This window comes from Vombatus ursinus, unplaced genomic scaffold (genome assembly GCF_900497805.2).
Source record: "Vombatus ursinus unplaced genomic scaffold, bare-nosed wombat genome assembly UNPS02014863.1, whole genome shotgun sequence".
NCBI lineage: Eukaryota > Metazoa > Chordata > Mammalia > Diprotodontia > Vombatidae > Vombatus > Vombatus ursinus.
The window spans coordinates 2463012-2476229 of NW_020954641.1; the positions used below are offsets into that span (position 1 = coordinate 2463012).

Below are 13218 nucleotides of genomic sequence, written 5' to 3' on the forward strand. Positions count from 1 at the left end.
GATCAATTGATTTCCTCCCATTACCATTGATGAAATTACAGAAGGTAAGGGGCAGATAATAGACATTGAAGTATTAAATTATTAAACAAAGTATCAAGAAGGTCTTATACTCTGTTATTAGGTGTGTGACCCAGAACCAGTCACTTAATTTCCATGGGCTTACTCTAAGGTCCCTTCCAGCTCTCTTAGCTCGCAGTCTATGACCTATGACCCCAAGCTTACAAGTCATCAACATCTATAGTAAATTGGGCTTTGCTGCACTCAACATGATATTCAAACGTGGGACATAGAAAGTCGGAGCTAGAAGGGAATTTGCTGGGTCACAGGATTATAGGATTCAGAGTTGGAACAGATTTCAAAGATTATCTAGTCTAACCGTCTCATTTTCCAAATAATCACAGTGAAAACTGACATTTGTATAGCATATTAAGGTTCTCAAAACACTTTTCACACATTGTTTTCATTTGATCCCCACAGATGATCTAACAGAAGCTCAGAAAGATTAGATGCCTTGCCGGGGGTCATATAGCTAGTAAATGTTGGAGGTCAGATAGATTCCCATCCGGCTTCCTTCTACCTCTCAGTCCAGTGTTCCTTCCACTGCACACCTTTGCCTCTATTTCCTTCTAGTCTGGGAATTGGCTAGATGAGAAAACTGAGGTCCAAAGAAATTAAACAACCTGCCTAAAGTGACACAGATCTTTTCACTCCAGATTTCTTTTTTTTCCATTACATTATGTCTAAAGAGATGTTCTTTACATTTTAAGTTGAAAGCACCTACTGCAACGCTTCCAGGATCTATAATTATTCACTATAGTACAGTGAAAATACTCACTGGGTAGGAGATGGCTAGTTTTCATGAGTTTCTGTGGCTGAATGATCTTAGCATCCAGTGGCCAACCTTTGGGTGATAGCCCTCCTTACATTTAGCTAGTTAGGCTGGTCCTTAGATGCTAGATGCACAGTCTGTTACCAATCCCTTCTAAAGTCTTTTGGCAGATAGGAATTGTCACAGCTTTCACTCAAAGCCTTGGACAGCCAGACTCACTCAATGCTATAGTGAGGTATCAGAGAGGTCTCTACCACTGCACTTAGAATATAGAAAATTAAGTATGAGAGCTAGAAGGGACCTTAAACCATATGATGTGCCACTAAGCCTGGAATCAGGAAGACCTAAGTTCAAATCCCATCTCAGACATTTACTAGCCGTGTGACCTTAAGCAAGTCACTTAACCTCTGCCAAATAGGGATAATAAAAGCACCTACCTCCCTGTGTTGTTGTGAGAATCAAAGGAGAAAATATTTTATAAAGCACTTAGCACAGTGTAGCACAAAGTAGGTGCATTATGAATGTTAGCTGTCACTGCTGTTGTGGTTCGCTATTGTTGTTATTAGCTGTTATGGATGTTTTTCAGAGCCAGAAAAGTCCTGAAGACATGGAAGCTTTCTAAAAGTTTGACCTTGTTTCCTATGTCTCTGTTTCTGTAAAATGGGAAGACAGCCCTGCCTTGCCTTGCTTCCTTCTAAGGTTTGTTTTGGGATCAAATAGTTTGTGCATTGTAAAATGCATTGTGATAATAAATGCCCATCATTATCCTTATTAAATTGTGGAGCTGCTGCAACCGTTTCTATACTGAGAATTGGCCAGAAGGGAGTAGACAGGCTGAGGCAGAGAACAGCCCAATAAACAGTGTGGTTGGTTATATAGAAGGAGGCATTGAGACCCTCCCATCCCTTTCTCCACCCTCTCAGGCTTCTGTCCCCATTGGGAGCTAATTGTGTCAACAACACTCTGCCAGCTTCGGGCATGTCTGTGTAAAACCTATTGGCAACTTCCCTTACTGTTTCCTGGCTTCTGTACCTTGGAGAATGTTTGAATGCAAAGGCGGGGTGTGGCCAGGAACACTGAGGGAGATACCGCCAACCTTCATGGGTTCTTGCCATGAGTGCCCCTGTGTGCCCAACTCTGTGCTAGGTACCCACTATCAAACTACATTGAGTCCAGGACACCAGCTTTGGGGGCTACACATCCTAGCCAGGGAGCCAAAATATTTTTTGAGGGGTAGTCTGGATGAGCCTAAGCTGGGGGTCAGAAGGCCTGGGTTCTAATCTCAGCCCTACCGTTAACTCCTCATATGTCCCTATGCAAATCACTTCCCTTCTCTGAGAAAGTCACTTCTTGCCTCCGTCAAAATGAGGGGCTTGAATACAGAACATAGAACACAAAACAGCACAATTAGAAGGAAACAGGGAACAAAATATTAGGGCGTTGAACAATATTAGAGTTGGAAATGGTAGCAGGAATAATAACAATGAATTGACAAATTAAGATTTAGATTTCTCTATCAGTAGCAAAGCTTTAATTCATATGGAATCTTTTCTTCAATCAATTGTCTAGCCAGAAGACATTAATTGAAATTCTACTTTTAACAGTGAGAAGTAGAGGTTTTTTTAGCATAAGGTTGCTCAAACCAGGAACATGTTACAATAACATCATTACTTAATTATAACCAAACCTCACCATAACATTGCAAAATGCTTCTATGACACCATTTGGCAACTGCCTATTCGTAACATTTTAACATTATTCCTGTGGTGCTAATAACAGTACTAGCTCTTATTTCTATAGTGGTTTAAAGGTTACAAAGTGTTTTCCCTGCAATTACTTTGTAAAGTAGGTAGTGCAAATACCATTATCCCCATTTTACAGATGAGAAAACTGATGCGTATAGAGGTTAAACAACTTGCTTCAAGCTTACACAGCTAGTAAGTCAGAACTTCGTTTCGAACCCAGGTATTCTGACTGCAGGTCTGCTACTATTTTCATTATACTGTGATACTCCCCAAAATGTTTAACCTAAAATCATGTTTTTTAGACCTAGTCAGTGTCCTTTAGTGAGGTATGCTTCTGTGCTCTATACCTGTGATATCATTGATGGAGGAAATTCTTCATATGGCGTTTTCCTTCAACCTAATACAGATCAGCAATTCATGCATAATGTTTTAGAGAGTTGGGGGGCCGGAGGAGAGGCTGACATGTCAAGTTCTCAGGGTCACACAGTGATGCTGTGTCAAAACCAGGCTTTAGTGAATCCGTAACTGGCTCTCTAGCCCTTATGCCTCCAAATAAGATTTCTACATGCTAAAAGTTAACCAACAGGACAAGAAAGTACTTCCTAAGTATTCAATTAAGAGTACAGACAGTAAGGACTACAGATGAGTGAAAAGGGGAAATTGTGGTTAGATTTGATCTGGGTCTTGAAGAGTAGATAAGGGAAAACATAATTTTAGAGTTGGAAGGAACCTCATCTAGACTAACTTTTTATTTTGCGTATGTGGCTCCTCTGCCATTTGATCTTGCAGCCTCTCAGTGACAGGAGGCTCACTACTGCCCATCCATTCCATTGATTATTAGAGATCCCTTCCTTATATTAAGCCAAACTCAGCCTGTGGATAACTCCACTCCCTAATCTCTCCTCCCCCTATGCTCCCCAAACCCCCCCCCCCCAATGCTGCTACTTCTACCCTCAGGGACCAAGCAGAGCCAACTTAATTCCTCTTCCCCATGACAGCCATTCAGTATGGGAGGAAGGAATTTTAGGTGAGGAGAACCAGAGAGAACTTTGTGCAGAATGTATGTACCCTCAGGATTCCCAAACATGCTGTTCTTGGTGCTCTTTGAAATGAAAGGAGTTTTCTAGCTATCACCATAGTTTCTAAAAATGTTCTTTTGTTACTATTGTTGAAGGAGAAATATGATCTTTATCTGATTCTAGATCTTCTTTTCACAATTAAAGGGTAAGAGTCTTGTTGCATATGTCTTCTCATTAGGAGCAACTCAGTCTGCACAGATTAAACAATACACACACACACACAGACACACACACACACACATTAACTCCCCAAGACAAAACATGCCCATGCATTTCCATTAAATTGAGATAGGCCAGATTCTACAACGCAAAGTACTCTGTTTGGGTTATCAGGACAACTGGGTTCTAGTCCTGTATCTGCTAATGGTTTGCTGTGTGGGGCCTTTGGAAAATCTCATAACCTTTCTGATACCTTGGGTTCCCAATCTTTAAAGCAAGAGTGGTAAACTAAGAGTCTAAATGCAGATTGAAGCATACTATTTGCTCTCTTTTTTTGTTGTTTTGTTTTGCTTCTTCTTTCTCATGGTTCCTCCCATTGGTTCTAATTTTTGTTTACAACATGACTAATGTGCAAATATGTTTAATATGTACATATATATATGTAGAACCTACTGCATGTCATCTTGGGGTGGGGAAAGGGGAAAGAGGGAAGAGGAGAAAATTTTAAACTCAAAAGCTTATGGAAGTGAATGTTGAAAATTAAAAATTAATAAATAATTTTTTTTTAAAAAGAGTGGTAAACTAGATGATTTCTAGGGCCCCTTTTATCCCTGTTCTGTGTTCTGTGGTGCCCTCCTATATGAACATTCTATATTTTAAGTGCTACCGTACATTTCATTCAAACATTTTGCTTTTCATGTTATGACATTTTACATCAGGCTCCAGCAGTGTCTCCTTCCTATGAACTTTGACAGCAACAATGAAAATAATTTGAGATGCAGTGTGGTGCAATAGAGGGTAGAAATGGCTTTGGAGTCACCAAGACCTGGGTTCAAATTCTCATTCTACGTCATCCTGGGCAAGTCACTTAACCTCTTACTATGCCCAAGCAACTCTCTAATATTCTAAATTTTAGAGCATGTTCTACTCGACATTGGAAGAGAGAATTATTTATTAGGAATTCTATGCACAGATGAAATCTCTATCTGACTTTTAAAGCCCTTTGTAACCTGGTCTCTTTTTACCTTTCTAATCTTCTTACACCTTACTCCCCTTGATGTACTCTGCCATACAGTAAATCACATTCCCCACCTACAGGACAGTCCATTTTCTGACTCCAGGCATTTTCACTAACTGCTTCTCATTCCTGGGATTCTCTTCCTCCTCATGTCTACCTCCTGGATTCCCTGATTTCCTTCAAGTTCCTGTTAAATCCCACCTTTTCTACAAGAAGCCTTTCCCAATCTCCCTTAATGCTAGTACTCTCCTTCTGTTTGGTTATCTCCAATTAATTTAACCTGTATATAATTTATTTGTATGTTATTTGTATGTGTCTCCCCATTAGTCTGTGAGCTCTTTGAGATGTTGGATTTCTTTGTATCCAAGTGGTTAGCACAATGCCTGGCATATAATGGGCACTTAATAAATGCTTATTAACAAATAATTAATAAATTAATGATATGATAATATTATTAATAAATGAATTCTTATTGTTGACAAGAAATCATAGATCCCATGATAATAATAATAATAATGGTAATAACCATAATAACAACAGTATTAGTGATGGTGATGATGATATTTCACACATCTATAGTCCTTTAATATTTACAAAACACTTTCTGGATAGAGTGCTGAACTTGGAGCCAGAAAGAGCAAAGTTCAAATCCTGTCTTTGATACTTACTAGCTATGTGCCCCAGGTCTAATCTCTTGACTGCTCTGAACCTGTTTCTGCATCTGTAAAATGAGGACTAGATAGGTATCTTCTAAAAGTCCATTCTACCTCTAAATCCACAATCCTAGCTTCCTCACACCAGCCTTGTAAGGTGGGGTAAGTAATAAGAGTAATATTGCCATCATTTTACAGATGAGGAAACTGAGGCTAAGAAAAAAGGAAATGACTTACCATGGTGACCTAGCTGCCTCCTAGTCTTTGGAGTCCAGGTCCAGTGCTCTTTCTACTAAGGCTGAGAATAGTGGCTTAGTAGCCATGTCAACTTTCTCTATGGGAGAGCATCTGGGGTGGGGTGGTGGTGGTGGTGGTGGTGGTGGTGGTGGTGAACCACAAATGTTTGTTTGCACAAGAGAGAATCCACTGAGATGGCAGCAAGAGTCGTTCAGTTTGGGAATGAAGGAGGCTTTTTAGATGGAGGTGGCTGCAGGATGTTTGGGCACATTATCAAGAAGCCTACGGCATCTCTAGCTCAGAAGGTTTAAAGAAAGTAGATGAGTATCTTCCAGGGACAGTTTCCTATAACAACAGCAACAACAACTAGCATTTATGTAACTATTTAAAAATTGCAAAGTGCTTTACAAACATTATCTCTTTTTATCTTCTCAGTGATCCTAGGAGGCAGTTGTTACTATTACTCCCATTTTACAGATGAGAAAACTAAGAAAACTTGCTCAAGGTCACATAGCTAGGAAGTATCAGAGGCTGGATCTGACCTCAGTTCTTCTTGATTCCAGGCCAACCACTCTATCACCTAGCTGCCTAGATGCCTGTTTTCCTATAGGTAGGGAAACAAACCTCAGGATAAAAATAGCTCCTGTTTATATAGTGTTTTCTAGCCACAAATTGCTTTATACCCATTATCTCATTTATTCTTCACAATTTTCCCTTGAGAAGAATAATAATCACTCACATTTCTACAGGGATTTACAGTTTACAAAGCAATTTTCTCACAACAGCCTCATGAGGGAGATAAAGCAAGAATTTTATCCCCATTTGAAAGATGAGGAAATTGAGCCTCAGAGATATTGGACAAGTTTTCCAAGGTCACAGAAAGTGGTGTCGGTGGAATTTGAATGCAGGTTTTCTGTCTTGAAGTCCAGGACTCTTTCCACTAAGTTATCTGCTCCTACAAAAATGAACAGTTAGATCCAGCAAGTAGAACTCAATTGATTCTGTCTGATCGAGAGAAGCTCACTTCTCTTTTTTTTCTTCCAGAGAGTCAGACACCTCTCTGAGCCAGGATCAGAGAATCCTAAGTCGAAAGAAAGCTAGAGGGGACCTAGAAAGCCATCTTGTCCTACACACAATCTACAGATGAGGAAACTGAGGCTGAGAGATTAAAGAGCTTCCTCAAAGTTGCAAAGGGAGTGTCAGCAGCAGAATTTAAACCCAGGCTCTGCTTCCAGTGCCCCCATTTCCACTGTCAAGGAGCAAGGCAATGTGCCATAGTGGAAAGATCCCTTGAAAAGGCCTGAGACATAGGATGGACTCCTGGCTCTGGCACTTATAAGCTGTGTAACCCTAGACAAGTTATTTCCCTTCTCTGAGCATCAGTTTCCTCAAATGCAAAATGGAAATAGTAATCATTGCACTATACAGGGATTGTTGTGAGAAGAAAAATTGTAAAGTTTTATAGAAATGAGAGTCATTATTATTCCACTAACTTTGATGCTTCTTCTTGGCATGGAAATCTCTCTAATCTCTCAAAGGCTTGCCCAAGAGAAGCCAGACTCCAGTAGGAAGTTCTCCTACCAAGCTGGAAATCTTCAAGGATATAACTGGTAACAGAGAATCTTATAAACAGAGATTTGGCCACCAGGCAAGAATGCTCTTGGCAACTTATTAAGAACAGTATGATACAATAAGAGGAGCACTGGTTCTAGAATCAGAGGGCCTAGGTTTGAATCCCACCATCCATACTTAGTACCTTTGTCCCCATGGACAAATCACTTAACTTCCTTGGAAGTCAGTTTCTTCATCTGTAATATGAGAGGCTGGACTGGATAGATTCCAACTCTAAGGTTATGGTCCTCTGACCACCTACTGAGATGTGGAAGGACCCTGATCTACTTCATGGAGGAAACCTCCAACCGATGAAATCCTCACAGAATCTAATTCGTGGAGATGTAGAACCTCAGAGCTGAAAGGGACCTCAGAATGCACCTAGTTCAACCTGAGCAGAAATCCCCTTCGCAGCACTCCCGACAAGTGGTCAGCCAGCCTCCACTTGAAGACATTCACTGCCTCCTGTAGCATACCATTCCACTTTTGGTTTGGTCTGATTGTTAGGAAGTTTTCCCTTATATTGACTCAAAATCTCTGCAACTTCTATCTGTTGCTTTTAGCTCTTTCCCTTGGGACCAGGAAGAATGATTCTAATTCCTAAATGTGTAAATTTGGCCAAGTCACTTTCCCTCTCTTGGCCTCAGTTTCATATTCTGTAAAATTAAGGGATTGAGCTAGAACTCTGAAGTCCTTTTCATTCTAACATCCTATGCTTCTATTCTCTAATTTTCTCCATTCTACTTGGGGACAGTTCTGTTTGGAGGTTTTCCCTTATATGGAGCCAAACTCTGCCTCTTAGTAACTTCTTTCCATTGGTCCTAGTTCTGTCTTCTACGCATAGTACGTAACATTTTTTATTATTATTAATATAATTATTATTAGCAAACAGTAGCTGTAGAGTTGTTTGACTCTTAAGGCCTTTTGTCACTGCAGAGTTGACTGGACTTTGAATCCATAGATCTAATATGACAAATATGATAAGCAGAAAGAAAGCCAAGGATGTTGAGAGAGGGAGAGAGAGAGAGAGAGAGAGAGAGAGAGAGAGAGAGAGAGAGAGAGGCATGTCCTGCTGTCTCCCTGTGCTATGCAGCTGCTTCACATCCTGGCCCAACTCCAAGGCTTCTTGTAATACAACATAGCCAAAAAATACAAGTCTCTCAAATCAAGAAGGTTGCCTCTAGAATCATATTTTCCAGTAGACAAGGTTGGGGGAGGCTAGGGGTTCAGAATAGAGCAACCAGTTTGGCCAGTCAGGGCAATCTGAAGCTGAGGAAACACTTTTCATTTCAAAGGAACTTAGAGATCACTTGCGAGTGTTTGTGGAGGGAGACAGGGAGGGCTAAGCAGGATGTCCCTAGGGAAGGGGATAGAACACAACCCCCAGCAGAGCTATGCTCCCTTTCCCATGAGGAATCTAGGCAAAGGGAAGAAATTTGGTTGAAGAAAAAGCCTTGAGTTTTGGAGAGAAATTTCCCAGCTGACACTGATGTTTTTGGTGAGAGACTTCAATCCTGTCCCTCACCTTCTACCACTCCCCATTCTTAGACTTATGGAACAAATTTCAGGGTGTTAAGATGAATAGTATAAAATTATAGAACATTAGAGATGGGAGGAACCTTAAAACCAAATATTCAAAAAAGATCCTTATTGATATCTTTTGTTTTTAAACCACCAAGATGTTCCCCTTTCCTAGAGGGCCATCTCTTCAAACAAAAAATTTTAATAATAATAAAAAACAAACAAAGAAAGAAGGGAGGGAAGTTCAGCAAAACCATTTTTAAAAATCTTAGATTATTTGCAATAGAACATAGAGTGTTAATGACTAGAAAAGACTTAAGAACATAGAATATCAGAGTCTTGAAGTGTCTTAGAGCATTCATTGAGTGTTAGAGCTGAAAGAGGTTAAAATATAGAATGTTAGAGCAGAAGGGGATTTGAAGATATAGAATGCTCAAGCTAAAAGGGACATTAGAATATAGAATATTGGAACTCAGAGGGACCTCAGCACTGAATTTTAACAATGAGAAGGCCTTCAGAATACATAATGTGAGAGATGGAAAAGAACTTATTCAATCCAATTCTTTCATTTTATTGATGAGAAATCAGAGGCTCCTAGTGGATGAAATGGTTTGTCCATGAGTGAGTTTTGAAACCATGGCCCCCTTACTCCAAATTCAGGACTTCGCCTATGCCATTAATTAACTCATTGACCTTCAGCTGGTCAGTTCTCCTCACTGGGCTTTAATTTCCTCTTCTATGTAATGGAGGTGGATGAAGGGGGTGGACTAGATGATCTCAAAAGGACCTTCATTTCTAACCTTCCTGATTCTAGCAAGCACAACCCATGTCCCTAAATAGTACATATATAACCTAATGCAAGTGAGTTTTCACCTTTCTGTTAATAAGAGAGCTTGGTTCAGAGCCCAGAGTTTTGGGAGTCCATTTCTAAACAAACTGAGTTATCTCTTCTTTTCATCCTTGTACAAGACCATACCCTCTGGTCACCACTGAGATTCCACCTACTGCCCTGTGACCAGAGAATTGAAAGATCATATTTTGGTGAGATCTCATTGAAAATTGGTAGAGATCTGTGATATATGGTTTCATTTATTTATTTGTTTGTTTATTCTGGTTGGCATTTATTACATCATAGGATTTAGAGCTAGTAAGATCATTTAGTCTAACTCCATTATTCTACAGATAAGGAAACTAAGGCCCAGCAAGGTTAAGTGATTTGCCCAAGGTCACACAGGTAGGAAGCATCAAAGCAGGAATGTACATCTATAGCTTCTGATTTTTCAACCCCAGGTTCTTTCTTTCCCCACTTTTAACAAACACACTATCCAAAAATGAAGGCCTTTTACCTGAGAACTAGATTGGTCAACATCCCAGGGACAAAGAAATATATAGTATGATCAATTATCCAATGCAGAGAAGCAAGAATCACTGAAATTCCTTCCTTCTAGTCCTAAGGTTTTATAAGCGTGTTTTGTTTTGTAAATGAAGAACTCCTGCCATTGTTGTCCCCTAATCCTATATCATGGTTTGCAAGCAAAATGGTGTAGTGGAAATAGCGCTAGATTTTTGCGGTGTTTGAGGAACATGTTAATGAAGGTTTGGAGTCATAAGGCCCAGATTTGAATCCTGGCTTGGACACTTAATAGCTGAGTAACCTCGAGCAAATCGCCAACCTCTCTGGACTTCAGTTTACTCATTTGTAAAATGAAGGGGCTGGATTAGATGATCTCTAAGGTCTTCTTTGATTTCTAAAAGAAAAAATTCTGTAATGCTCTGACTTTAAATTCTTGGAGACTCTTCTAGTAGAACACAAGCACTGGTAGGTCTTACCCAGCTAGAAAGCTTTTGAGTACAGACTTCAGTGGCAGACTCTGTCTCTCTCAGACCAGCTTAATTACACGTGGGGAAGCATATGACATTCATTTATTCACTCATTCAAGACATTTTTCAAGCACTTACTATGTGTCAGGCACTGAGCTAAATATTGGGAATACAAATGCAAGCAAAAAAAAAAAAAGAAGACTGTTCCTGCCCTCAAGGAGCTTATATTCTAATAGGTGAAGATAACACATAAAAGGAAAGCAGAAATGGTTGAAACCACAGGATGAATTCCTTTGGCCTCACATATTCAGGCAACCCCTTTACTAAGGTCTGGAAAAGTTGTGGTCTACACTTGTGAGGGGGGCTCCACATCAAAGTGTTGAAGTATTAATAAATGGTGAAATGATTGAGGAAAATAAGGTCTGGAATGGAAGGCAGAGGAAAATAAGACAGCTGCTCAAATGCACTAAAGAGTCAGGTTAAAGGTTTGTTGTTCCCTCCCTCACTCACCCAGTTTGAGAATAGGATACATGACGTCTCTTCTTTCTGTGCCTGCACTGATTAAAATTGCTCTATCAGATGTGGTATGCCTGGGAACCCCTAGGCTAGGAATTATGAGGCCTAAACTCACATTTCAGTTGTGTCTCTTGGCTTTGTGGCCTTTGCTAATATAGCAACCCTTTTTCATATGTCATAGCTGGAAGACAGCCTCGTCATTTTACAGAAGAAAAATGAGAGTTGTCTCATGTTGCCTTTGTCTTCACTTTAAAATGAAGAACATTGAGAGAGACAGAGACAGAGAGAGGAAGGGAGTAAGGGGGAAGAGAGGAAAAAAGAGAGAATAGAGAGAAGAAAGAAAAGACAGAAAGGAGGGGAGTGAAGAGAGGAAAAAAGAGGGAATAGAGAGAAGAAAGAAAAGACAGACAGATGAAAGAGAGGAAGAAAAGGACAAAGGACTAGAGAGGCAGAGTGACAAAGACAGAGGAAGAAACAGAGAAAGGAAGAGGGAGAGAGAAAGAAGACAAAAATAGAAGAGAGAAAATAGAGAAAAAACAGGAGGGGAAGAAAGGGAGAGGAAAATAGGGAGAAAGGGATAGAGAGAGAGAAGAATGAAGGGAAAGTATAAGCGTGGGAGAAGGGCAGAGAGGCATAGAAAGAACAGAGTGAAAGGTTCAGAAAAGGGAAATGTCTAAACTCATAGCTAGTGTCTGAGGCAAGATTCAAGCCCAGGTACCCTGATTCAAAACCTAATGATCTTGCCACTATACCATATTAAGTCCCTTCCCCTTTCATGCCTTTAGGTCCCTCGCGGGATTGGAAAAATGGTTGACTCAAACAATTGTAGAGCCTTAGTGGTCCTTAACCTTTTTTTTTTTTTTTTTTTGTCATGGATCCCTTTGATCTGATGAAGCTTCTGGAACCCATCTCAGAATAATGTTTTAAACTGCATTAAATACAATATATAGGATTACATAAGAAACAAATTATACTGAAATAAAAGTGTATTTTTTGTGCCATTCATAAGCCCCTTGAAATCTATCCAGAGACCTATATATAGCCACTCCAGAAGGGATGAAAAAACCGGGTGCTCTCTGAAATCTCATTGTCTCTTTCCTTCTTCCTTAGGGACCCAGGACTGTCCTAGGACAGTTGAAGGCTGAGTGGTCTGTATTTTCTCCTACTTTCCTGGGAGGACAAGCATTGACCTGGGGACTGATACCTCATGGTGCTGCCTGCCTCCAAGCCTGTGTCTAACAGTGACCTCCTTTCTGCCACTGGAAAGGTGACAGAGGAGCTCAGGATCTGAAGGCAAAGGAGCAGTGAGCCCTGGAAGGAGATAATCTGGAAGGAACACAGCTGATCAAGAGCTGGGAGATGAGGGCGAACCAGGAAACTGCAAGTTGCTGCAGCCAGAGATCTCCAAACACCAAGGTCTCTACGAAGGAGAAGAGGGTTAGCATGGGCTTCCCTGTCCCACCTAACCCGAGGACAGTGACACAACGCTTCGACACTCAAGGGATTTTATTTCTTTATTATTAACAAGTTCATGGGAGTCAGCTTGAACTGGCCTCATAATGGGACCCAGGGGACAACAAGACCCAGATGGGCTGTGTTGTCAAGTTTGAAAAAATAATAATCGTTTTAACATAAATGGAAGAAACACTGAAACAGCTTAACTTTGTACTTTGACATTTGATTCTCCGTTATGGTTCTTTCTCTCATCCTCTCCACAATACTTTGCCCACCCCAACCCAACTCTTTTTTCCTCCCTTTTTCCTTCTCTCTCTTTTCTCCTACTTCTTTTTCTTTCTTTCTCCATCCCCTCTCTTCTCTCTACATCATCTGTTCCTCCCTCCCTCATTTTCTCTCTTCTTTCTCTTTTTCCCTCTCTTTTCTTCTGTTTCTTCTATACTCTCTTTCTCCTCTCCCTCCCTCCCTCTTTTCTTTCACTTGCTCTTCCTACTTTCCTTTCTTCTTTTTTCATTCTCTATTTGCCTGTTTTCTTTATTTTTCTTTCTCTTTTTCTTCTTTTCTCTGCCCCTTC

The 13218-nt window shown here is 40.3% G+C and overlaps 1 long non-coding RNA gene across 1 annotated transcript in view; it reads left to right on the forward strand.

Moving 5' to 3' along the window:
• LOC114027637 overlaps nt 1-12850 on the forward strand; it is a 32258-nt gene extending 19408 nt beyond the window's left edge. The window contains exon 2 of the long non-coding RNA XR_003567278.1: nt 12300-12850. This is a non-coding gene — a long non-coding RNA (uncharacterized LOC114027637). The remainder of the gene's footprint in view (nt 1-12299) is intronic.
• The last annotated feature ends 368 nt before the right edge of the window (nt 12851-13218 follow it).